This window comes from Canis lupus, chromosome 3 (genome assembly GCF_011100685.1).
Source record: "Canis lupus familiaris isolate Mischka breed German Shepherd chromosome 3, alternate assembly UU_Cfam_GSD_1.0, whole genome shotgun sequence".
NCBI lineage: Eukaryota > Metazoa > Chordata > Mammalia > Carnivora > Canidae > Canis > Canis lupus.
The window spans coordinates 35,870,792-35,893,271 of NC_049224.1; the positions used below are offsets into that span (position 1 = coordinate 35,870,792).

The 22,480-nt window shown below is 48.0% G+C and overlaps 1 long non-coding RNA gene, 5 other non-coding genes and 1 pseudogene across 6 annotated transcripts in view; all 7 read right to left on the reverse strand.

Annotated features, from left to right (window-relative positions):
• The window catches only part of LOC102157351, a 42,491-nt gene extending 24,304 nt beyond the window's left edge, over positions 1 to 18,187 (reverse strand). The window contains exons 1-5 of the long non-coding RNA XR_005356333.1: positions 18,032 to 18,187; positions 16,926 to 17,673; positions 16,500 to 16,544; positions 14,316 to 14,360; positions 13,094 to 13,335 (exon numbers count right to left, since the gene is read on the reverse strand). This is a non-coding gene — a long non-coding RNA (uncharacterized LOC102157351). The remainder of the gene's footprint in view (positions 1 to 13,093; positions 13,336 to 14,315; positions 14,361 to 16,499; positions 16,545 to 16,925; positions 17,674 to 18,031) is intronic.
• On the reverse strand, positions 12,964 to 13,043 carry LOC119871336. The gene has a single exon (XR_005357447.1). It is a non-coding gene; the product is annotated as a small nucleolar RNA SNORD115 (small nucleolar RNA).
• LOC119871333 lies at positions 14,606 to 14,686 on the reverse strand. Its single transcript, XR_005357445.1, has one exon. It is a non-coding gene; the product is annotated as a small nucleolar RNA SNORD115 (small nucleolar RNA).
• LOC119871331 lies at positions 16,795 to 16,875 on the reverse strand. The gene has a single exon (XR_005357444.1). It is a non-coding gene; the product is annotated as a small nucleolar RNA SNORD115 (small nucleolar RNA).
• On the reverse strand, positions 17,905 to 17,981 carry LOC119871338. The gene has a single exon (XR_005357449.1). It is a non-coding gene; the product is annotated as a small nucleolar RNA SNORD115 (small nucleolar RNA).
• Positions 18,188 to 19,550: 1,363 nt separating the features above from the next.
• Positions 19,551 to 19,620, reverse strand: LOC119871335 (annotated as a pseudogene).
• A 1,567-nt stretch (positions 19,621 to 21,187) lies between these two features.
• LOC119871334 lies at positions 21,188 to 21,268 on the reverse strand. Its single transcript, XR_005357446.1, has one exon. It is a non-coding gene; the product is annotated as a small nucleolar RNA SNORD115 (small nucleolar RNA).
• Positions 21,269 to 22,480: the final 1,212 nt, after the last annotated feature.

Genomic DNA, 22,480 nt, shown 5'->3' on the forward strand with positions numbered 1-22,480 from the left:
ATCCTAAGTTAAGATAGTGGAGTAGTAGAGGGACCCTATTGTTGGCTCATCTCTTGAATAGTCAGTTAAATATAAAATCTTTTTGAGCACCCAAGAAATCTGAGGACAGAGAACAAATTGCATATCTAGAAAGCAAAATGGCCACATTGTGGAAGATAGGAGGTGCAGAGAGTTGATTTGGGGGACAAAAGAATTGTGGGTGCTGTGGAAGAGAGGGAGCCTTGATCACTGAGAGAAGAGAGAGAGAGAGAGAGAGAGAGAGAGAGAGAGAGAGAGAAAGCAGCACACACGTGGGATTGCACACACATGAAAAACTTCCCAAAACAATTGACTGGGAAAAGAGAGAATATTGGATGGATCCAAAAGGTGAAATGAAACCCGGAAGAAAAGGTATTTCCTTTAAATCCTGAGCAATGGAGCCAGCTGAAGGAACAGACTTCTGACATTGATGACGCAGTAAGAAAACTGTAAAATCAGAGCCATATAAAACTTGTACTGTTCTAGTTGTTTTAATCTGTTTTTTTTACATTGGCTTTTGTTTTCTAAACATTGTTTTCCAATATATTGTATATTTGGATTGCAGAACAATTTGTAAGATGAATACTTTCTTTTTATGTGTATTATTAAAAGTGTTCTGAGTGAAGCTAATTGTCAACTTGAATAAGGAATATTGCTTTGTGCCCACCACCTAGTGTAAAATAAAATTGAGTAATACAATCTTAAAAAAAAATTATCCGTTCAAAGCCAGCTCCCTTGCCAATGCTGGGAAAAGGAGAGGGATTAACTACCACAGTGTTTATATGCAACAGAGCTCAAAGTCTGAAGTTTTGTAAGTCAGTGCCATTGGTCAGGGTTGTGCCTAATGGATTTAGAGGGGGAAGGAGGGCAGAGACCTGGGAGTATGGGCAGTGTGGTTGGAGGATCCCCTGGATCACATCGGGAGAAATAGTTCCCCTCCTTGGAGTGCATTTGGAGGACCTAGCTTCTTTTAGCAAGCTAAACAAAGCACAACTAGTTACAACTTGCCACACACTGGACAAGGTCTAAACATTCCTCACTGCAGACAAGAAGCAACTCTGAGAGGACAGACCTGAGGGAAGGATCAGGCAAAACACAACAGTAGAGTGCACACTCTGAAACACTTTCTGAAGACCAGGTCCAAGAAAGACAACACAGGACCTCTTCTTAATATAGTCATCACTCTCAGGAGCAGGGATAAAACAGGTTTCCTGATACACAACCCCCACCCCACACATACAGTGACCTAGACAAAATAACAACATGGAGGGATTCACCCCATAAGAAATATCAGGAAGAAGTCTCAGACAAGATTTAATAAATCAAATGTAAGAAAGATGCCTGAACCAGAATTCAAAGCAACAATCATAAGGATACTGGTCTTGAGAAAAGCATAGAAGACACTACAGAATCCCTTAATGCAAATATCAAAGACCTAAAAACTAGTCAGGCTGAAATTTAAAAATGCTATAAACCAAGATACAATACCTACTAGATGCAATGACAATGAGGATGGGTGAAGCAGAAGAAGAAACCAGTGATACAAAAAATAAAATTATGGAAAATCATGAAACTGAAAAAAATAGGGAAAGGAAAGTATTAGATCATGAATGTAGACTAAGGGAATTTAGTGACTCCTTAAAATATAATAACTTTCACATCAGAGGAGTTCCAGAAGAAGAAGAGAGGGGGAAAGGGCAGAAGATTGGAGGAAGGGTTAAGATGACAGAGAAGTAGGGGGAACCTGGGTTCTCCTTATTGCTCAAACATAGCTGTATTGAGATAAGATCACTTGGAACAACCAGTAAATCAATCTAAGGACTGGGAGAAGGATCTCCATGATTGGAGAGAGACAGACTCACAAGTGTGAGGTGTGTGGAAGTGAATTTTGGTAGAGTAAAACTGCATTTCTGTGGAGAGAAGGTAATCCTTTCCGTGGGGAGAGAAAAGGGAGAGAGAGAGGGAGGGTTTGAGAAAGTGCAGTGTCAATGCAGTGTTTTATACAGGATGAAAACCTCCACAGAACTTGGACTGGGGAGTGAGAGTGAGGGAAACTGAGTGTCACAGGTGTTTGTTTGTTTGTTTTTTCAGATAGTGTGTGAAGCACAAACTCTGAGGTTTTGGAAGTGTGGGACTTTTTCCAGAGCGGAGCTGTGGTGTGCACTCCTGGGGAGAGGGCCTGGAATGCACAGAGTGGTGTAGGGTTCTCCTGGGTTGCACTGGGACAGAATATTTATTCCCCTTCCTGAAGTACATTTGGAAGAGGTAATATTGACTCTCCAAGGACAAAAGATCCTACAGACACTCCTCTTTCATTGTCAGGGGACTGCACAGGCACAGGACTGTTTTTCTTGGATGAAGGACACCAGACATAGGACAGCGAGGCTGTGCTTCTGAGGGTGGGGAATGGTTCCCCATGGTGGCTGGTCTGGTAATATTTGGTTTTTAATCCCAGCTACATGCTGAAGATAAAACACAGGAAAGCTGTGATGCTGGGTGCACTGACAGCCCTCACTTTTCCGTGAGGGCTTCCTGAATGGTAGGGGGTGTGAGATCTCCTGTCTGGGACAAGAGAGTGGAGTGAAGCCATTTCCCCCCTCACCACCAAAATGAATGGACTTCAGAGAGCAGCACAGCAGCCCCCTGTGGAGATAGAAGCTGCTTACACTAAACACAGCCCTTTAAGCCTGTCAAATATGTATTCAAGAATACTTTATCTAGTAATGCTGTCATTCAGAATAGAAGGAGCAATAAAGCACTTTCCAGACTAACAAAAACTAAAGGAGTTCATGACCATTAAGCCAGTCCTGCAAGAAATAATTAAGGGGACTCTTTGAGTGGGAAAGAAAGACCAAAAGCAGCAAAAACTAGAAAGTAACAAAGAACATTACCAGAAACATCAACTCTACAGGTAACACAATGGAACTAAATTCATTTGTCTATAATAGTTACTTTGAATGTAAATGGACTAAATGCTCCAATCAAGATACAGGGTATTGATTAAAAAAAACAAGACCTATTTATATGCTGCCTAAAAGAAACTCATTTTAAACCTAATGTCATCAGCAGACTGAAAGTGAGGGGATGGAGAACCAACTACCACATTAACGGATGTGAAAAGAAGTCCAGAGTAGCCATACTTATATCTGAGAAACTAGATTTTAAACCAAAGACTGTAACAACAGGTAAAGGAAGGCACTATATTATATTAAGGAGTCAATCCATCAAGAAGATATAACTGTAAGTATGTATGCCCCTAAATTGAGAGCATCTAGATACATAAATCAATAAAAACATAAACCTCAATCATAATAATACAATAATAGTAGGAGACTTCAACACCCCACTTACAGTGGTGGACAGATCATTTAAGCAGAAAATCAAGAAGGAAACAAACAATGGTGTTGAATGACACGCTGGACCAGATGGATTTAATAGATATATTCAGATCATTCCGTCCTAAAGTACCAGAACACACATTCTTTTTGAGTGCACATGGAACATTCCCCAGAATAGGTCACATATTGGGTCACAAATCAGGTCTCAACTAATTCGAAAACATAGAGATCATGCATGCATATTTCCAGACTACAATGCTATGAAACCTGAAGTCAACTACAACAAAAAACTGGAAACACCACAAATACATGGAGATTAAAGAACAACTTGCTAAGGAATGAATTAGTTAACCAGGAAATTAAAGTAGAATTAAAAAAAAAGACATGGAAGCAAATGTAAATGAAAACATGACAATCCAAAACCTTTCAGATGCATTAAAGGCTATCCTAAAAGGGAAGTATATTGCAATACATGCCTACCCCAAGAAGCAAGAAAGGGAAGTATATTGCAATACAGGCCTACCCCAAGAAGCAAGAAATGTCTCAAGCACATACCCTATACTTAAAATTAAAATAAGTAGAAAAGGAACAGCATATATAGCCTAAAGCCAGCAGAAGATGGGAAATAATAATAATTAGAGCAGAAATAAATGATATAGAAACAAAAACCAGTAGAACACATCAATGAAACTAAGAGCTGGTTCTTTGAAATAATTAATAAAATTGATAACCTTATAGCCAGACTTATCAAAAAGAAAAAGGAAAGGAAGCAAATAAAGGAAGCAAATAAAAAGATCACAACTAACACCAAACAAATGCAAACAATTATAAGAGAATCTTATGAAAAAAATACATGCCAACAAACTGGGCAATCTGAAAGAAATGGATAAATTCTTAAATACATACAAACTGCCAACACTGAAACTGAAGGAAATAGAAAATTTCAACAGACCAATAACCAGTAAAGAAACTGAATCAGTAATCAACAATCTCCAAACAAACAAGAGTCCAAGGCCAGAGGATTTCCCAGAGGAATTCTACCAAACATTTAATGAAGAGTTAATACCTATTCTTCTAAAATTATTCCAAAAAGTAGAAATGGAAGGAAAACTTTCAAACTCATTCTATGAGGTCAGAATTACCTTGATTCCAAAACAAAGACTCCACCGAAAAAGAGAATTATAGAACAATATCTCTGATGAACATGGATGCAAAAAATCCCAACAAGATACTATCAGATCAAATCAAACAGTACATTAAATAAATTATTTACTATGGGGCGCCTGGGTAGCTCAGTTGGTGAAGTGTCTGACTCTTTGTTCCAGCTCAGGTCATGATCTCAGAGTCATGAGATAAAGCCCCATGTTGGGCTCTGGGCTCACCATGGAGTCTGCTTGGGATTCTTTCCTCCTTCCTCTTCTTCTCCCTCCCTCTCTGATTGTCCCCCCTCATCTCCTTCTCTCTCAAAATAAATAATTGAATAAAATTTCTTAAAAAAGAATATTTCATTATGATTAAGTGGGATTTATTCCTGGGCTCCAGAGGTGGTTCAATACTTGCAAATCAATCAATGTGATACACTCGTCATCAGGGAAATACAAATCAAAACCCAATGAGATACCACCTAACACCAGTCATAATGGTTAAAATTAACAACACAGGAAACAACTGGTGTTGGCGAGGATGCAGAGAAAGGTGAACCCTCTTCCACTGTTGGTGGGAATGTAAACTGGTGCAGAGACTCTGGAAAACAGTGTGGAGGTTCCTCAAAGAGTTAAAAATAGAGCTACCCTATGACCCAGCAATTGCATTACTAGGTATTTACCCCAAAAATGCTGACGTAGTGAAATGCTGGGAAACCTGCACTCCAATGTTTATAACAGCAATGTGTGCAATAGCCAAACTGTGGGATGAGCCTCAGTGTCCTTCAACAGATGAATGGATAAAGAAGATGTGATATATATATCACATGTATATATATATATATATATGTATATATATATATATATATATATACACAGAGTACAGGTCTTTTACCTCTTTAATTGGGTTTATTCTTATGATTTTGGGTACAATTGTAAATGGAATTGATTCCTTTATTTCTCTTTCTGCTGCTTATTCATGTATATTAAGGCAACAGATTGCTGCACATTGATTTTGTATCCTGTGACTTTATGAATTTGTCTATCAGTAATACCAATCTTTTGGTGGTTTTGGCTTTTTATATAGAGTATCACGTCATCTGAAAATATTGAAAGTTGACTTCTTCCTTGCTGAGTTGGATGCCTTTTATTTCTTTTTGTTGTGTGATTGCTTCCAGCTCACCAGTCCAGTGGTGAGACTGGACATTCCTGCCTTATTCCTGATCATAGATGAAAGCTCTGTTTTTCTCCACTGAGAATCTGGGTTTTTCATTTATGGCCTTTATTTATGTTGACATATGTTCCCTCTAACTCCATTTTTTTGAGTTTTTTTTTAAATCAAGAATGGATATTGTACTTTGTCAGAAGCTTTTTCTCCATCTATTAAGATCATATGGTTGTTATCCTTTCTTTTACTAATGATCCTTTCTTTTACACATTGATGATTTGTGAATAATGTTCTACTCTTTAGATCACATCAATCATCTTGAATGATTCTTTTATTTGATTTGCTAGTATTTTCTTGATAATTTTTTCCTCTGTTTATCAGTGATATTGGCCTATAGTTCTGTTTTTTAGTGGAGTCTTGATCTGGTTTTGGTATCATATAATGCTGTCCTCATATATTGAATTGTGAAGTTTTCCTTCCATTTCTATTTTTTTGGAGTAGTTTGAGAAGATAACATATTAACTCTTCCGTAAGTATTTCATAGAACTTAATTGTGAAGCCACATAGCTGTGGATTTTGTTTATTGGGAGATTTTTTATCACTGATTCAATTTTTTTTTTTTGCTGGTTATCCACCTGCTAAGGTTTTCTATTTCTTTCTGTTTCAGTTTTGGTATTTTATATGTTTCCATGAATTTATCCATTTCTTCCAGGTTGTCCCTTTTGTTGCCATGTAGTTTTATATAATATCCTCTAATAATTCTTTGTATTACTCCTCTCTCATTTGTGATTTTACTAAGTCTAGCTAAGAGTTTATCAATTTTATCAATCTTTTCAAAGACAAGCTACAAGTTTTATTGATCTGTTGTGGTTTTTAGTTTCCATATAATTTATTTCTGCTGTAATCCTTATTATTTCCCTTCTTTGGCTGGCTTTAGGCTTTATTTGTTATTCTTTTTGAGCTCCTTTAGGTGTAAGATGAGGTTGTCTGATATTTTTCTTGCTTCTAATGCAGGCCTGAAGTGCTATATACATCTGTCTTAAGACCATTTTGCTCCATCACAAAGATTTTGGACTGTTGTGATTTCATTTTCATTTGTTTACATGCATGTATTTTTTTTCTTTGATTTCCTTGTTGACCAATTCATTGTTTAGTGGCATGCTGCCTAATCTTCATGCATTTGTGGTCTTACCATTTTTTTTCTTGTGTTTCATTTTGTGTTTCATAGAAACATATGAAACATGAAAATATGTACAGGGGATACCTGGGTGGTTCAGCGGTTGAATGTTTGCCTTCAGCTCAGGACACGATCCTGGGGTCTGGGATCAAGCCCTCCATTAGGCTCCTTGTGGGGAACCTGCTTCTCCCTCTGCTATGTCTCTGCCTCTCTCTCTGTCTGTGTCTCTCATTAATAGATAAATCTTTTTTAAAAAGAAAATATGTATGGTATGATCGCAGTCATTTTGTTCTGCTGAGATCTGATTTGTGAACTAGTATGTGATCTATTCTGGAGAATGTTCCATGTTCACTCAAAAAGAATCTGTATTCTGCTGCTTTAGAGTGAAATGTTCTGAATATATATGGTAAGTCTATTTGGTAGACATTCAAAACCATTGTTTCCTTATTGATTTTCTTCACAGATATCTGTTCATTGATGTAAGTGTGGTGTTTAGGTGCCCTACTATTATTGTATTATTATCAGTGAGTTCTGTTAAACTTGTTATTGTTTTATTTTTTTAAGGATTTTATTTATTTATTTATTTATCCATGAGAGACACAGAGAGAGAGGCAGAGACACAGGCAAAGGGAGAGGGAGAAGCAGGTTCCCCCCAGGGAGACTGACATGGGACCCCAGGATCACACCCCAAGCAGAAGGCAGAGCCCAACCGTTGAGCCATCCAGGCATTCCGTTATTAATTGTTTTATATATTTGGGTCCTCCAGTTTGGGAGCATAAATATTTGCAAATGTTAGATCTTCTTGTTGAATAGATCACTTTATTATGATATAGTACCTTTCTTCACCTCTTGTTAGAGTCTTTGGATTAAAATCTACTCTATTGAACATAAGTATTGCTATTCTGTCTTTCTTTTGATGTGTTATTGCATGGTAAATGTTTTTCCACCTCTTTACTTTCAGTCTGGAGATGTTTTTAGGTCTAAAATGAGTTTTTTGTAGGCAGCATATAGATGGGTCTTGGATTTTTATCCATTTTGACACCCTAGTCTTTTTTTGTGACTTTATTTTTATAAATTTATTTTTTATTGGTGTTCAATTTGCCAACATATAGGATAACACCCAGTGCTCATCCTGTCAAGTACCCACCTCAGTGCCTGTCACCCAGTCACCCCCACTCCCCGCCCACCTCCCCTTCCACCACCCCTAGTTTGTTTCCCAGACACCCTAGTCTTTTGATTGTGGTATTTAGTCCATTTACACCCAGAGTAATTATTGTCAGATATGTATTTAATGCCACTTTATTACTTGTTTTATCATAGTTCCTGGAGATTCTCTCTGTTCCTTTATAGTTATTGTCACTTTTGGTATCTCCTTTCCACCCAGAGTCCCCTATAATATTTTTTGAAGGGCTGAGTTAATGATCATGAACTTCTTTAGTTTTTGTTTGTCTGGGAAACTCTTCATCTCTCCTATTCTGAATTATAGGTTCGGTGAATTCTTTGCAGTAGATTTTTCTCATTTTTAAAAAGATTATTTATTTATTTATTATTTATGATAGTCACACACAGGGAGAGAGAGAGAGGCAGAGACACAGGCAGAGGGAGAAGCAGGCTTCATGCAAAGAGCCCAATGTGGGACTCGATCCTGGGACTCCAGCATCATGCCCTGGGCTGAAGGCAGGTGCTAAACCACTGAGCCACCCAGGGATCCCCAGATTTTTCCCATTTAGCATGTTGTATATATCCTGACTTTTTTTCTGGCTTGTCAAGTTTCTGTGGAGAAGTTTGTAGCTAGCTTTATGGGTCTTCCTTTGTAAGTTAGGTACTTCTTTTGTCTTGCTGCTTTACGATTTTTTCTTTATCACTACAATTTGGAAGTTTAAATATGATGGGTCTTGGTGTTAGCCTGCTTTTGTTGATTTTAATGGGAGGTTTCTGTTCCTCCTGGATTTAGATATCTGTTTCTTCCCCACATTGGGGAAATTTCCAACTAGTATTTCTTCAAATAAATTAGCTGCCCCCATTTTTCTCTGTTCTTATTCTAGATACCTATAATATAAATGTCATTACATTTTATGAAGTCCTTGAGTACATAAGTCTATTCTTGTGTTCTATAATTCTTCTTTCTCTTTTTTCAGCTTCATTTTTTCCCATTATTTTGTCTTCTATAAAACTTATTTGTCCTCTGCTACTTCCATTCTTTTTTTTTTTGCTACTTCCATTCTAATGGTCATTACATTCGGTCAGTTTTGAATCTCGGTTATTGCATTTTTAATTTCTGACTTTTTAAAAACTCTTTTATTTCTGTGGTAATGGTCTCCCTGATTTCTTTCATGCTTTTCTCAAACCTAGTGAGTGTCCTCATGATTATTGCTTTCAATTCTTCATAAGGAGTATTACTTATATCTGTTTTGATTAGATCTCTGGCTGAGGCCTTATCTTGTTCTTTCTTTGGGGATGAGTTACTCTGTCCTGACATTATGTGTAAGTCTCTGTCTTCTCTGAGTTAGAAAACCTGTTATGTTTTCTGCTTCTGGAGGTAATGGCTTTGTTAAGAAGAGATCATATAATGCTCAGGGCCTGGCACTTCAGGAAATGTCTCTGATGTGTGCTGTATGCACTCTGCTGTTGTGTTTTGGCTGGTCTATCCTGTAGGCCAGTTGCCTGCAGATGATCTTCTTGCCTGGACTGGGTAGTGTTTGGAACTTGGTAGTGATTTGACTAGGTGTGCTCTAGTCTCCATGTTAAATGATGTCTGATACTACTTCCAATAGCAATGAAACTTTGTAGAACTCTATGGTCAGATGTTGTGGTGTGACTAGGGGTTTATGTTCATCTTCTAAGGAAGGTGTCCACCACACTTGGAATGGGGCAAATTTGAACAATAAGGGCAGTATTGGAAATGTGAAGAACTGTGTGACCTGGTTTAAGCAGGTTAGGCAGTAACTGTTGGCATTGTGCTATTTATGGAAGGTGGTTATGTGTTTGTTCTGAGGGGTGGTGGAAGAGAAACAGTGCCAGCCAGATGCTCTTGCCCTGGAAAGGGGTTTTAGTGCTTGCTGTCCTCAGGGAGGCACCCTAAGGGTGAATTATCTCCTCCGTGAGTGTCTCAGCTATTTTTCAGTGTCTGTTTTCATACTGTATGACTCCATGTAGTTTACTTACTTTCTTGGAGCAACACAGTATTGTCCATATGCTATCTAAACCAATCCAGCTATCACTTGAGAATCCAGACTTTAGGGACACTTGGGTGGCTCAGTGGTTGAGCATTTGCCTTTGGCTCAGGGCATGATCCTGGAGTCCTGGGATTGAGTCTTACATCGGGCTTCCTGCATGGAGCCTTCTTCTCCCTCTGCCTATGTCTCTGCCTCTCCCTCTCTCTGTCTCATGAATGAATGAATAAATAAGTAAATAAGTAAATCAATCAATCAATCAATCAATCAATCTTTAAAAAAGAATCCAGACTTTAGGTACATGGTATGGGCAGAAGCCTGTCCTGGTCTTCTGGAAGAGGGATTCAGTGTGCTAAAACTAAGGGAGTTTTAACCAAGAAGGGCAGTCTTGTCAGAGCACAGGGCACTAGAATGAGGAAGAAGCAACTATGCAGCCAGTAATGGGGATGAGCTGCACTTGGCAGGTGACTCTGCATAGATGCACTTGCACAGCAGAAAAATGGAAATCACTGGATCCTTTGTCCACTGAAAGGCCATTCTATGAAAGTGACCTATCAGAAGTATGGTCAGAGAGGAGTAAATCATCTCTCACTACTGTGACCCACATGATACTCAGATCCCACCATTGGGCCAGAGATTTTGCTTACATTTTTGCCAAGAGAATGGCAATGCCTTCAAATTTCTATCACAAAAAATGCCTGCTGACTATAAAACTACAGTTCTCAAAACCATCTGGTTACAAAAATTAGTCTTTATGCTTTTTCTAGGCAATGTATTGAGAGATCTGTCTCCCTATGTGTTTCCAAGTGTACTCCATTATATTTGTCTTTTCTACAAGAGCTCCAAACCAGTCATATATCAGTGATAAATTTCTACCAAAACCATCATATTCACACAATTTAATTTTCTCCATATGGCATCCTTTCTCTTCAATGCTGTGGAGAAGGATAAGTCAGTATTTACTATGATTTCCTGCTTATTCAGAATGATTTGACAATTATCTGTTTCACTCAGAGATTACAACTGGATTTGCCTGAAAAAACAGTGTTGACCTAAGAAAATGTGAAGCACACAAGAAATGCCAAGTTCATGTTTCAGAACACTGGCTAAAGTGCTCAGCTGGGAAGTTCCAACTGGGAAGCCCCGCACAATTCAATTCCCTTCAGTGACTCCTATGGTTGTCTTTGGCACACGTCAGTTCCACGACACATAACACGATGAAACAATGAAAACTGAAAGAAACATAATTACTCAAGCACAGCATTCTATAGTTGGGCATTTAGATTGAGGAGAAAGAGGCCAAAAGACCAGGGGTGGAGTAGACTTCTCCAGATATTCCAGACATTGTCAAATGTACAGGGAATATTTGACATCTGGGCCAAAAGCAAGAACAGAATTGGTGTATAGTGTCCAGCAGGAGGCCTGGAACTCCTGCTTACCTATATGGACAAACATTGGCATAGATGGTGAACCACTTGGCAAGCAGTGATAGGAAGGGCCAGGAAAAAGTTGATGTGATGTGAAGAGTGGGGCAGGGCAGGATGGTCATGTGGGTTCAGGATCTGTGGGGAGGGAGTTAGGCCAGATGTCCAAGAACCCCAACAGCATGGCAAATGCACTAGGGGCCCTGAGATGTGGGAACACAATGCAGGGCAAAGGTTTCCAGGCTTGAGACCGGTGGCCTACCTTGGGGGACCTAAGGGAGGCCATGGGGGATTGAGGCATGGAGCCCATGTCAGGATACCCAAAAATCAGGATGACTGCTCCACCAATGGGGGCCGAGCATCTGGGACCACTGCCCAGCAGCAACACCCTGGCACAGGGGCTTCACTTGGGGGCTCGCCTTGGGTCAGAGGGCAGGGTAATGCTTGGTGGGCCACGACAGGCAGGGGTGGGACCTGGCCTTATCCCAAAATCTGGTCAGGACAAGATGCCCAGGGTGGGCCCACAGCCCTAGAAGACTTGGGAATCCAGGCCACCCAGCACCACAGGAGAGCTGAATGAAAACTAAAGTTCATGCAACCACAACATGCTTCCCAAGCAGACAGAGCCCTATTCAGGATTGGGAGTGAGGGCTCCCCTAACAGCCGCTGGAGTTGATGTCCAGGACTACTGTCCAACACCATCCCCGATGGCCTGAAGGCATGCCCGGGGGTGCCTTCATGGGCCCTGGGTTGGTGTTACCATTCCAGCAGCCAAGGCCAGGTCCCTTGATGGTGCAGGCCGCTCTGAACATACTTCAGAGCTGGCTAGCTGTAAGGGGAAGTTCGTGTTATCTGTGCCCACGGCACCCTCCAAGGTAGAAGTAGCTCCATCAGCATGGCACAGAACAGGGACTTGGCTGAAACTGGCCAAGGAGATCTAACGTTGACCCAGGAGGTCCACCATCATTCTCAACAGGGAGCAGCTGAAGCACACAAAGCCAAATGGCCTGGCATGGTACCTCCCTATATGGCACATGCAAGTGACTCTGGGCTGCCCTGGCCACATTTGGCCAGCATGTTCCAGTGCTCTAGGGAGGGGGAGATCTTCCTAAGGCACTAAACCATTTCAGGTATTGCAGCAGTCCAAGCTATACATCTGGGCACGAGTCTCACAAGAAAAGATTCTGAAAATCGAGGTTGGTTGCAGCCTGTAGACTATAAATATGGCATACAAACCTATATGATTGAAGTAGAAGCGAGACCCCAGGAGGCATGGTACAATAAGACACAAAGGAACCAGAGAGGCAGAGCAAGAAGCCAGGGGGAGGCATGACTGAAAAGCAATGGGTTGGGACCAACCCAAAGGCCTGAGCCAGCTCAGGCACCTAGAGGCCCAAAGCCACGACCTCGCCATAAAGGGCAGTTTGGAAAGATTGGTAACCTCAAGGCCCAGGCGGAGGGGAAGCATACCCAGTACCAACTGTAGGTCCAGAATACTAAGCATGGAACAATATCTTCCATTGGTCCAAAGCTTAATCCTATTGAGCATGATCTTCATGTCATCATCTCTCTTTGAGACAATATGAGTTCTCATCACTGACACAAGCACAGTACTGGTCATGTGTGTGGGCCTCTGCCCCTGAAAAGGCTTACCGGTGGTGCTTCATGCTGAGCTGCATGCCTTGTGGACTGGAGCATTTGGGCCTCTTCTCAAGACTGGACCCAGCTGATGTAGTGTGTAGAAGGGTGCAGTGGCATGATCCACTGGGTTCAGGGTCTGTGGGGCTACGAGGCCCTCCATCAAGAAGCCCATCCCGGGGGCAGCTAAGTTTCCAACTGGAGCAGACCCGTGGGGGCTCAATGAGGGTTTTGGGGTTCAAGATGAGGTGAATGGCCTGCATGGTGGAAGCAAAAAAGGGCCCAATAGGGCATGTGGCCCCAAATCTGTGCTGGGATACACGAATAGTCCATTGAGGGCTTCCCTGAGGGGGCTGAGGAATGGGACCCACTGACCGGCAGCAGGTTGGGCACCAGGGTTTCTCTTGGTAACCCTCAGATTGTGGTGGTAGGCAACACGGCAGACCAAGAGTAGGATGGCTGGGACCTGGTCTTGGTCAGCAATCTGTTTAGGATCATATGGCTGCAGTAACCTTGGGGCACTCGAGGACATGGTAAGCCAGGCCTTTGGGCATCTTGGGAGGCCACAGGGCATGCGGAGTTCTTGTAACCCCACCTTCTGCCCAAGAAGGGAGAGCCCTGTCCGGAAATGGGAGGAAGGGTGCCCGGGATGCCTGCAAGCAATTGAGGGCCCAGGGCTGGGGCCCTGCACCATCCCTAATGGCCCAAAGGCATGCTTGGATACCCACCCCATGGCCCCAGCTAGCCCTTGCCTTTCCAGATCCAAGGCCAGTTGAAGGAACCAAGCTGCCACCCTGGGCAGCCAGTTCAAACCTCCTTGGGAGGCGGCAGGTCCAAGGGGAGGTCAGTGCCCTCACAGGCCAGGAAAACACCCAAAACAGCAGTGGCTAGATGCAGCAAGGCCCAGATGATGGCTCCAGGGCCCCAAAGGAGAGGGGACCCCAAGTCCACCGAAGCAGAGCCCCATAGTGATAAGCAGGGAGCAGCAGGAGTCCGCTGGCTCCCGTGGCCTGCAGTTGCCCCCCAGCTGTGCACACTGGGGTCCCACTGGGCTACCCTGGCTACATTTGGGCCCATTCTTCCCTGCACCTTAGGGATGGGAGGCCTTCAAAGGCAGCAATGTTATGTGTCCCTGCACAGGTGGGCCTGCACACAGGGACCCAAATCACCCTCAGGCTTGCCTCCCGAAGGCCCCTTGGTCCCCTGGACTTCGACTCGCCTCGTGGCATCAACTCACCAAACTTAGTTGAGGAGGGGGTGAGAGCCTGGACAGCGCAGCCCCCTGAAAAACACAAGGACACCAGAGAGGCTTAGTAAGGGTCTCAGGGCAGGTGTGGTGGGAGGAGCAAGGGTTGGCCCTCAGGCCCAAAGGACTAAGTTCTTTAGGGCAGACAGAGACCCATGTCCAGACCCTAGCCAAAAAGGGCAATTAGGCAGGACCCGTAGCCTGAAACTCCAGGCTGAGGGGAAGCACCCCCAGCACAACTGGAGCACCCGATTCCTCCACCCAGGACAGTCTCCTCCATTGGACCTCAGCATAATACTACTGAGCATGATTTTTATGTCATCATCTCTCTTTGAGACAATATGAATTCTCATCATTGACCCAAGCACAGCCCTTGCCAGGTGTGTGGGCGTCTGCCCCTGAAACGGCTTACTGGCGGTGCTTGCTGATGAGCTACATGCCTTCGTGCTGGAGCCTTTGATCCTCCTCTCAAGACAGGAGCCAAGAGATTTGGTGGGCAGAAGGGTGCAGCAGCACGATCAACTGGGTTCAGAGTCTGTGGGTATACGAGAAGCCCTCCGTCTAGACACCCATCCTGGGGGGACCTAAGCTTTCAACTGCAGCAGACCCATAGGGGATAAACGAGGGTTTGGGGGTTCAGGATTGAGGTGGATGGCCTGCCTGGTGGAAGCAGAGGAGGGCCTAAGAGTACAAGTGGCCCCAAAGATGTGCTGGGATACACAAAGAGCTAGAGGAAAGCTACAAAAAGGGGACTAAAACATGGGGCCCACACCCCAACATCCAGTCGGGCACCAGGGTTTCCCTTGGGTCCCTTCAGGTGGTGGGTAGTGGGCAACATGGCAGGCAAAGACTAAGATGGCTGGCACCAGGACTTTGTCAAAATTCTAGTCAGGGCGGAATGGCTTTAGTAGATTAAAGGCCGGCAGGACTGGGGAGCCAGGGATTTGGGCATCAAGGGAGGGCCCCAGGGCGGTCTGACTTCTGCAACCAGGCCCTCCGCCCAGCATGGAGAGCCATGAGTGGAACTGGGAGTGAGAGCGCCCGGGATGGCCTCCAGAGGTTAGGAGCAAGCCCCCCGTCTAGACGCCCATCTGGGTGGCTGCTATGCTTTCCTGTGGAACAGAGCCGTGGGGGCTCAACGAAGGTTTGGGGTTTCAGGATTGAGGCGAGAGTCCTACCTGGTGGAAGCACAGAAGACCCAATAGGGCAAGTGGTCCCGAAGCTGTGCCGTGGTACACAAAGAGCCAGACGAGGGCTACACCAAGGGGCATGAGCAAAGGAGCCCAACGCCAGGAAGCAGGTCAGGCACCAAGGTTGCCCTTGGGAACCCCTGGGGTTGTGGGCGGTGGGTGGCGGGCAGCCTGGCGGACTAAGTCTAGGATGTTGGGGACCGGCCACAGCTGGGCATCTGGTCAGGACAGTATGGCCTTAGTAGACTCGAGGGCCTCAGGACTGGGGAGCCAGGGCTTTGGGCATCAAGGGAGGGCCCCAGGGTGGTCTGACTTTCTGCAACCAGGCCCTCGGCCCAGCACGGAGAGCCATGAGTGGGACTGGGAACGAGAGTGCCCGGGATGGCCTCCAGAGATTTAGGGCCCAGGACTGGGGCACTGCACCATCCCCAGTGGCCCAAAGGCACGTCCGGATGCCCAGTGCAGGGCCCTGGCGAGCCCTTGCCTTCCACAATGCCAAGGCCATGTGAGGGAATCAGACCCCGGACCTGGGCAGCCATTGCCAACCTCCTTGGCAGGGGGCAGGCCCCAGGGGATGTCCGGGGGATGCCAGCCGAGGGCACCACTGCAAGCAGCGGTGGCTAGACGCTGCACGTCCCGGTTGAGGGGCTCCAGGTATCCACAGGAGAGGGGACCCCAAGTCCACCGAGGGGCACCCCATAGTGATTAACAGGGGGCAACAGGAGTCCACCTCCTCCCGCAGCCTGGTTTTGTCCCCCATCCCCCACCCCAGCCGCACACGCTGGGTCCCTCTGGGCTTCCCTGGCTACATTTGGGCCCATTCTTCCTGCACCCAGGGGATGGTGGCCCTTCAAAGGCAGCGACACTATGTATCCCTGCACGGGTGGGCCTGGCCTTCACACAGGGACCCAAATCACCCTCAGGCTTGCCTCCCGAAGGCCCCTTGGTCCCCTGGACTTTGAATCGCCTCGTGGCATCAACTCACCAAACTTAGTTGAGGCGGGGCCGAGGGCCCGGACAGCACGGCCCCCTGAAAGACACAAGGGCACCGGAGAGGTTGAGCAAGGGTCCCAGGGTAGGTGTGGTGGGAGGAGTGGTGGGTCGGTCCCAGGCCTGAACGACTAAGCTCTCTCGGGCCGACAGAGGCCCACGTCCAGATGCTAGCCGCAAAAGGCAATTTGGCAGGATCCGGGGCCTGAAACTGCAGGCTGAGGGGAAGTACCCCCAGCACAACCGGAGCACCCGGATCCTCTGCCCGGGACGGTCCACTCCACTCCACTGGGCCTCAGCATAATCCTATTGAGCATGATTTTTAAGTCCTCATCTCTCTTTGAGACAATATGAATTCTCATCACTGACCCAAGCACAGCCCTTGCCACGTGTGTGGGCGTCTGCCCCTGAAACGGCTTACTGGCAGTGCTTGCTGATGAGTTTCGTGCCTTCTGGGCTGGAGCCTTTGATCCTCCTCTCAAGAGTGGACGCAGCTGACGTAGTGTTCAGAAGGGTGCGGCGGCACGATCGACCGGGTCCAGCCTCTTTGGGATAGGAGCAAGCCCTCCGTCTAGACGCCCATCTGAGTGGCCGCTAAGCTTCCCTGTGGACTTCCCTGAGAGAGGAGGAGGCTCAACGAGGATTTCGAGGTTCAGGATTGCGGGGGGCAGCCCACCTGGTGGAAGCAGAGGAGGGCCCAAGTGTTCACGTGGCCCCGAGCCTGTGCTGGTATACACGAACAGCCACACGAAGGCTCCCCCAAGGGGGTTGAGCCACGGGACCCACAGCCTGGCACAGGTTGGGCACCAGGGTTTCCCTTGGGTACCCCTTGGGTGGTCGGGCTGTGGGCAACTTGGCGGGCTGAGACCAGGATGGCTGGTACCTGGCCTTGGCCGGCATTCTGGTCAGGGCAGTATGGCCTTAGTAGATGCGGAGCCCTTGAGGGCTCGGGGAGGCAGACCTTTGGGCGTCATGGGAGGGCCCCATGGCACGTCGAGTCCCGGCAGACCCACCGTCCGCCCAAGCAGGGAGATCCCTGTGTGCCCAGAGAGCGAGAGCTCCCGGGAAGGCTGCCAGAGCTTGGGTGCTCATGGCTCTTGCCCTGTGTCAACCGGACTTGCAGAGGGCATCGGGCTTGTTGGTGGATGTGGCCTGGACACACTGGTGCTCTGAAAGACACAAGGGGACCATAGAGTTTGAGTAATGGTTCCCTGTCATGATAGGACGGATGCTCTGCAGCCAGGATCGAAGGCCTCACCCCACTCAGGCAACTGGAGCCCCATGGCCAGGCCCCAGCCCTCCTTGCAATTTGGCAGGACCTGTGGCCTGCAACTCCAGGAGAAGCACCCCCAGCTCCCTTCTAGCCTCCATATCTTCAGCCTGGGATGGTCCCCTCCATTGGGCCTTAGCATATTTTTTTGAGTTGGTTTTTATGTCATCATGTCTTAGAGACAATATAAGTACTCATCATTGACCAAAGCACATTACTGGTCATGTGTGTGTGCATCTACCCCTGAAGCAGCTTACCTGTGTTGTTGCTGACAAGCCATGTGCCTTGTGGGTGGAGCCTTTGGCCTCCTGTCAAGACTGGACCCAGCTGTCGTGGTGTGAAGAACAGTGCAGCGGCATGATCGACTGCATTCATATTCAGTCCAGATCGGAGCAAGCCCTCTATGTAGTTGACCTTCCGGGTGGCTGCTAATCTTCCCTGTGGAGCAGAGATGTGCGAGCTCATTGAGGGTTAGTTTCAGGATGTAAGGTGGGAAGCCCACCTGTTGGAAACAGAGGATGGCCCATGAGGGCACGTGGCCCTGAAGCTGTGCTGGGATACATGAATAGCAGATGCGGGCCCCCCAGGGGTTCTGAGCAATGAGGCGCAACACCAGGCAGCAGGTCTGCACCAGGGTTTCCCTTGGGTACCCCTTGGGTTGTGGGTGGCCAGCAACTTCATGGGCAAGACTAGGATTGCTGGGCCCTGGCCTTGGCCGGCAATCTGTTCAGGGCAGTATGGCCTTAGTAGGTTCAGGGCCCTCAAGGATTTGGGGACCCAAGACTTTGGGTCTCATAGGAGGGCCCCAGGGCATGTCAAGTTCTTGCAACTGCACCCTCTGCCCAAGCAGGGTGTGTCCTGTCTGGGACTGGGAGCCAGAGCACCTGGGACAGTCGCCAGGGCTTCAGTGTCTAGGGGCTGGAGCCCTGGGCCATCCCCACCACCCAAAGCCCTCCAGGATGCCCACCCCAGGGCCCCAGCTAGCCCTTGCCCTCCCAGTTGCCAAGGCCAAGTCAGGGAACTAGGCTCCTGCCCTGGGCAACCAGTCCCAACCTCCTGGGTGGCATCAGGTCCAAGGGGAGGTCAGTGGATCCCAGCCCAGGGTACCACCCCAAGCAGCAGTGTCTCAACCTTGCACGGCCCAGCCATGTGTCTCATCAGTCCACCACAGGAGGGGGGACCCAAGTTCCAACAAGGTGGCATCCCTTGGTGATCAGCAAGGAGCAGCAGGAGTCCCCTGCTCTCCGTGGCCTGGCTTGGCCCCCCATCAGCCCAACGTGGGTTCCCTCTGGCCTGCCCTGGCCACCTTTGGGCCCATTCCTCCCTGCGCCCTGGGGATGGTGGGCCTTCAAAGGTCAGTAACACTATCTGGCCATGCATGGCTGGGCCTGCATGCAAGGGACCCAAGTCGCCCTCAGGCTTGCCTCCCAAAGGCCCTCTCGTCACCGTGGCCTGTGACCCACTTCACAGCATCCACTCACCAAGCCTTGTTGAGGTGGTGGCGAGATCCTGGCCAGCGCAGTCCCCTGAAAGACACAAGGGGACCAGAGAGGCTGAGCAAGGGCCCCAGGGGAGGCATGGTGGGAGAAGCGATGTGTCTGCACCCAGCCCAAAGGCCTGAGCCCTCTCAAGCACCCTGAAGCCCATGGACAGGCCCCAACCCTGATGGGCAGTTTGGAAGGTTTGGGGGCCTCAAGGCCCAGGCTGAGGGGAAGCACCCCTAGTGTCACATGAAGACCCGCCCGGTATTTGCAGCCCTGGGCAGTCCCTTCCATTGAGCCTCAGTGTAATCCTAGTGAGCATCATCATCTGTCTTCAAGACATTATGAGCTCTCATCATTGACCCAAGCATAGCACTGGGCACGTGTGTGGGCGTCTATCCCTGAAGCAGCTTACCAGTGGTGCTTGCTGCCAAGCGGCATGCCTTGTGTGTTGTAGCCCTTGGAACTCTTCTTAAGACTGGACCCAGCTGACGTGGTGTGCAGAAGGGTGCAGTGGCATGATCAATTGGGTTTGGAGTCTGGGGTGATAGGAGCAAGCCCTCCGTCTAGACGGCCATCCAGATGGCAGCTAAGCTCCCCTGTGGAGCAGAGCCATAGGCACTCAGTGAGGCATTGGGTGTTCAGGATTGAAACTGGCAGCCCACCTGGTGGAAACACAGGAGATCCCAGAGGGCATATGGCCCCGAAGCTGTGCTGGGAGACACAATAGCCAGACTAGGGCTCCCCAAGGTGGCTGAACAATTGGGCCACCACCAGGCAGCAGATTGAGCACCAGGGTTTCCCTTGGGTACCCCTTGGGTTGCGGGTGGTGGGCAACTTGGCGGGCCAATACTAGGATGGCTCAGACCTCGCCTTGGCCCAGAATCTGGTCAGGGGTATATGGCCTTAGTAGACTCGGGGCCCTCGAGGATGTGAGGAGCCAGTCCTTTGGGCATCATTGGAGGGCCCCAGGGAAGGTTGAATTCCTGCAACCCCTCCCTCCACCCAAGCAAGGAGATCCCTGTCTGGGACTGGGAGCAAGAGCACCCGGGATAGCCACCAGCTCTAGAGGGCCCAGGCCTGGGTCCCTGGCCATCCCCAATGGCCTGAATGTATGCCCGGATGCCCATCCCAGGGCCCCAGCTTGCCCTTCCCTTCCGGAATTCCAAGGCCAGGTGAGGGAACCAGTTTCCCCCTGATCAACCAGTCCCAACCTCCTTGGGAGGCGGTAGGCCCCAGGGGACATTGGTGGCTACCAGTCCAGGGCTCCACCCCAAGCAGAGTTGGCTAGATGCAGTACGGACCAGCCAAGAAGCTTCAGGTTCTCACAGGAGAGGGGACCCCAAGTCCACTGAGGTGGTGCCCCTGTTGATCTGCAGGGAGCAGCAGGAGTCCCCTGCTTCTTGTTGCCTGGTGTGTCCCCCCAGCCACCCACACTGGGGCCCCTCTGGGCTCCCCTGGCCACCTTTGCGTCCACTCCTTCCTGCTCCTTGGGGGATGGCAGGCCTTCAAATGGCAGGAACGCTATCCATCCCTGCATTGGTGGGCCTGCACAGAGGGACCCAAGTCCCCCTCAGGCTTTCCTCTCTAAGACCTCCAGGTCACCTAGGCCTGCAACCGGCCTTGTGGCATCCACTCACCAAGCTTAGTTGTGGCGGTGGTGAGACCCTGGCTAGCATGGCCTCCTGAAAGACACAAGGGGACCAGAGAGGCTGAGCAAGGGCCCCAGGGGAGGTGTGGTGGAAGGAGCAATGGGTCAGCACCCAGGCCCGAAAGTCCTAACCTTCTCAGGCACTCAGAAGCCCATGTCCAGGCCCCAGGTCCAATGGGCAATTTGAAAGGATTGGGGGCCTCAAAGCCCAGGCTGAGTGGAAGCACCTCCAGCACCATTTGGAGTCCCCATATCCTCTGCTGGGGTTGGTCCCCTCCATTGGGTGTCAGTGTAAGCCTATTGAGCATGATTTTTATGTCATCATCTCTCTTCGAGACAATATGAGTTCTCATCATTGACACAGCACAGCACTCTCCACGTTGTAGGCCTTTCACCCTGAAGTGGCTTACTGGTTTTGCTTCTAGGGCTTGGTTGGCTGGAGACTTCAGTTCACCTTGACCAAGCTGAGGTGGCCTTGGGAGGGCTTGGCAGGATGGGTTAATATATTTGGTGTCCTTTGGCAGAGAGAATGCCAGTCGTCTAGAAGTCAGCCTTGTGGCAGCTATCCCAGGGTGCAGAGCTGTGGTGGGTCAAGCATATTTCAGTGCTCTGTACGTTAATTTCAGGCCCATCTTCGGGACCAGAAGTATTTTGATAGGGTGCAACCCTGGACCCCATGTCAAATTTAACAAGCCTCAGTTCAAGGGTTCCCCCAAATGGTGCTGAGCATATGTGCCTACCATCCTGCAGCAGCCGTCCAAACACCAAGGCTTCCCATTTGGACCTGTGTTGGGTCTTGGGCTATGCCAGGGAGGGGATGGACTTGGAATTAGCCCTCATTCTGGTCATAGCAGGATGGTCGGGGTGGGCCTTGGGCTTTGGAGGACTCTGGGACCCAGGGCACAGGGCAGCATGGGATGGCCCAGGGCACGCTGAATTCTAGCAACTCCACCCTGCCGCCCAAGCTAGTGATCCCTGTCTGAGATTGGGAGGGAGGGCTCCCTGAGTGGCCCCGTCAGTTTAAGTACCCATGGTTGGGGCCCAGCACCATCTCCATTGACCCAAAGGCTCACCTGTGTGCCTCCTACCAGGTCCAGGGTCAGCCCTTGCCATCTTGGCAGCCAAGGGCAGTAGAAGCCCATAGCTCCACTTGGTCTGGCACAGCCGCCCTGCCTGGGACACTGGGTTCCCTCTGGGCTGTCCTGGCCACCTATTGGTCCACCTATTCCTGCACCTTGGTGATGCCAGACCTTCCTGGAACTGTCAACATTTTCTGGTGTTGCAGGTGTTTCACCTGGATGCTGGGTCTCGTGTCACCTTCAGGCTTGCCTCCCCTTGGCCCCGAAGTTGGCTGCAGCCTGTGTCCTAGCCCAGAGACATTTGCTCACCTCACGTGTTTGTAGCAGAGTTTAGAGTCTGGCCAGCGTGTTCCACTGCAAACCTCAAGGGTACCATCTATGCTATTCAACTGCATCTGTATAGGAATCTTGGGTTGAGCAATGGGTGGTTACCAAGGTGAATAATTGAGTTTATCTTGTTCACTTGGTGTTCTTCAGACATGTCCCTGCTACAGA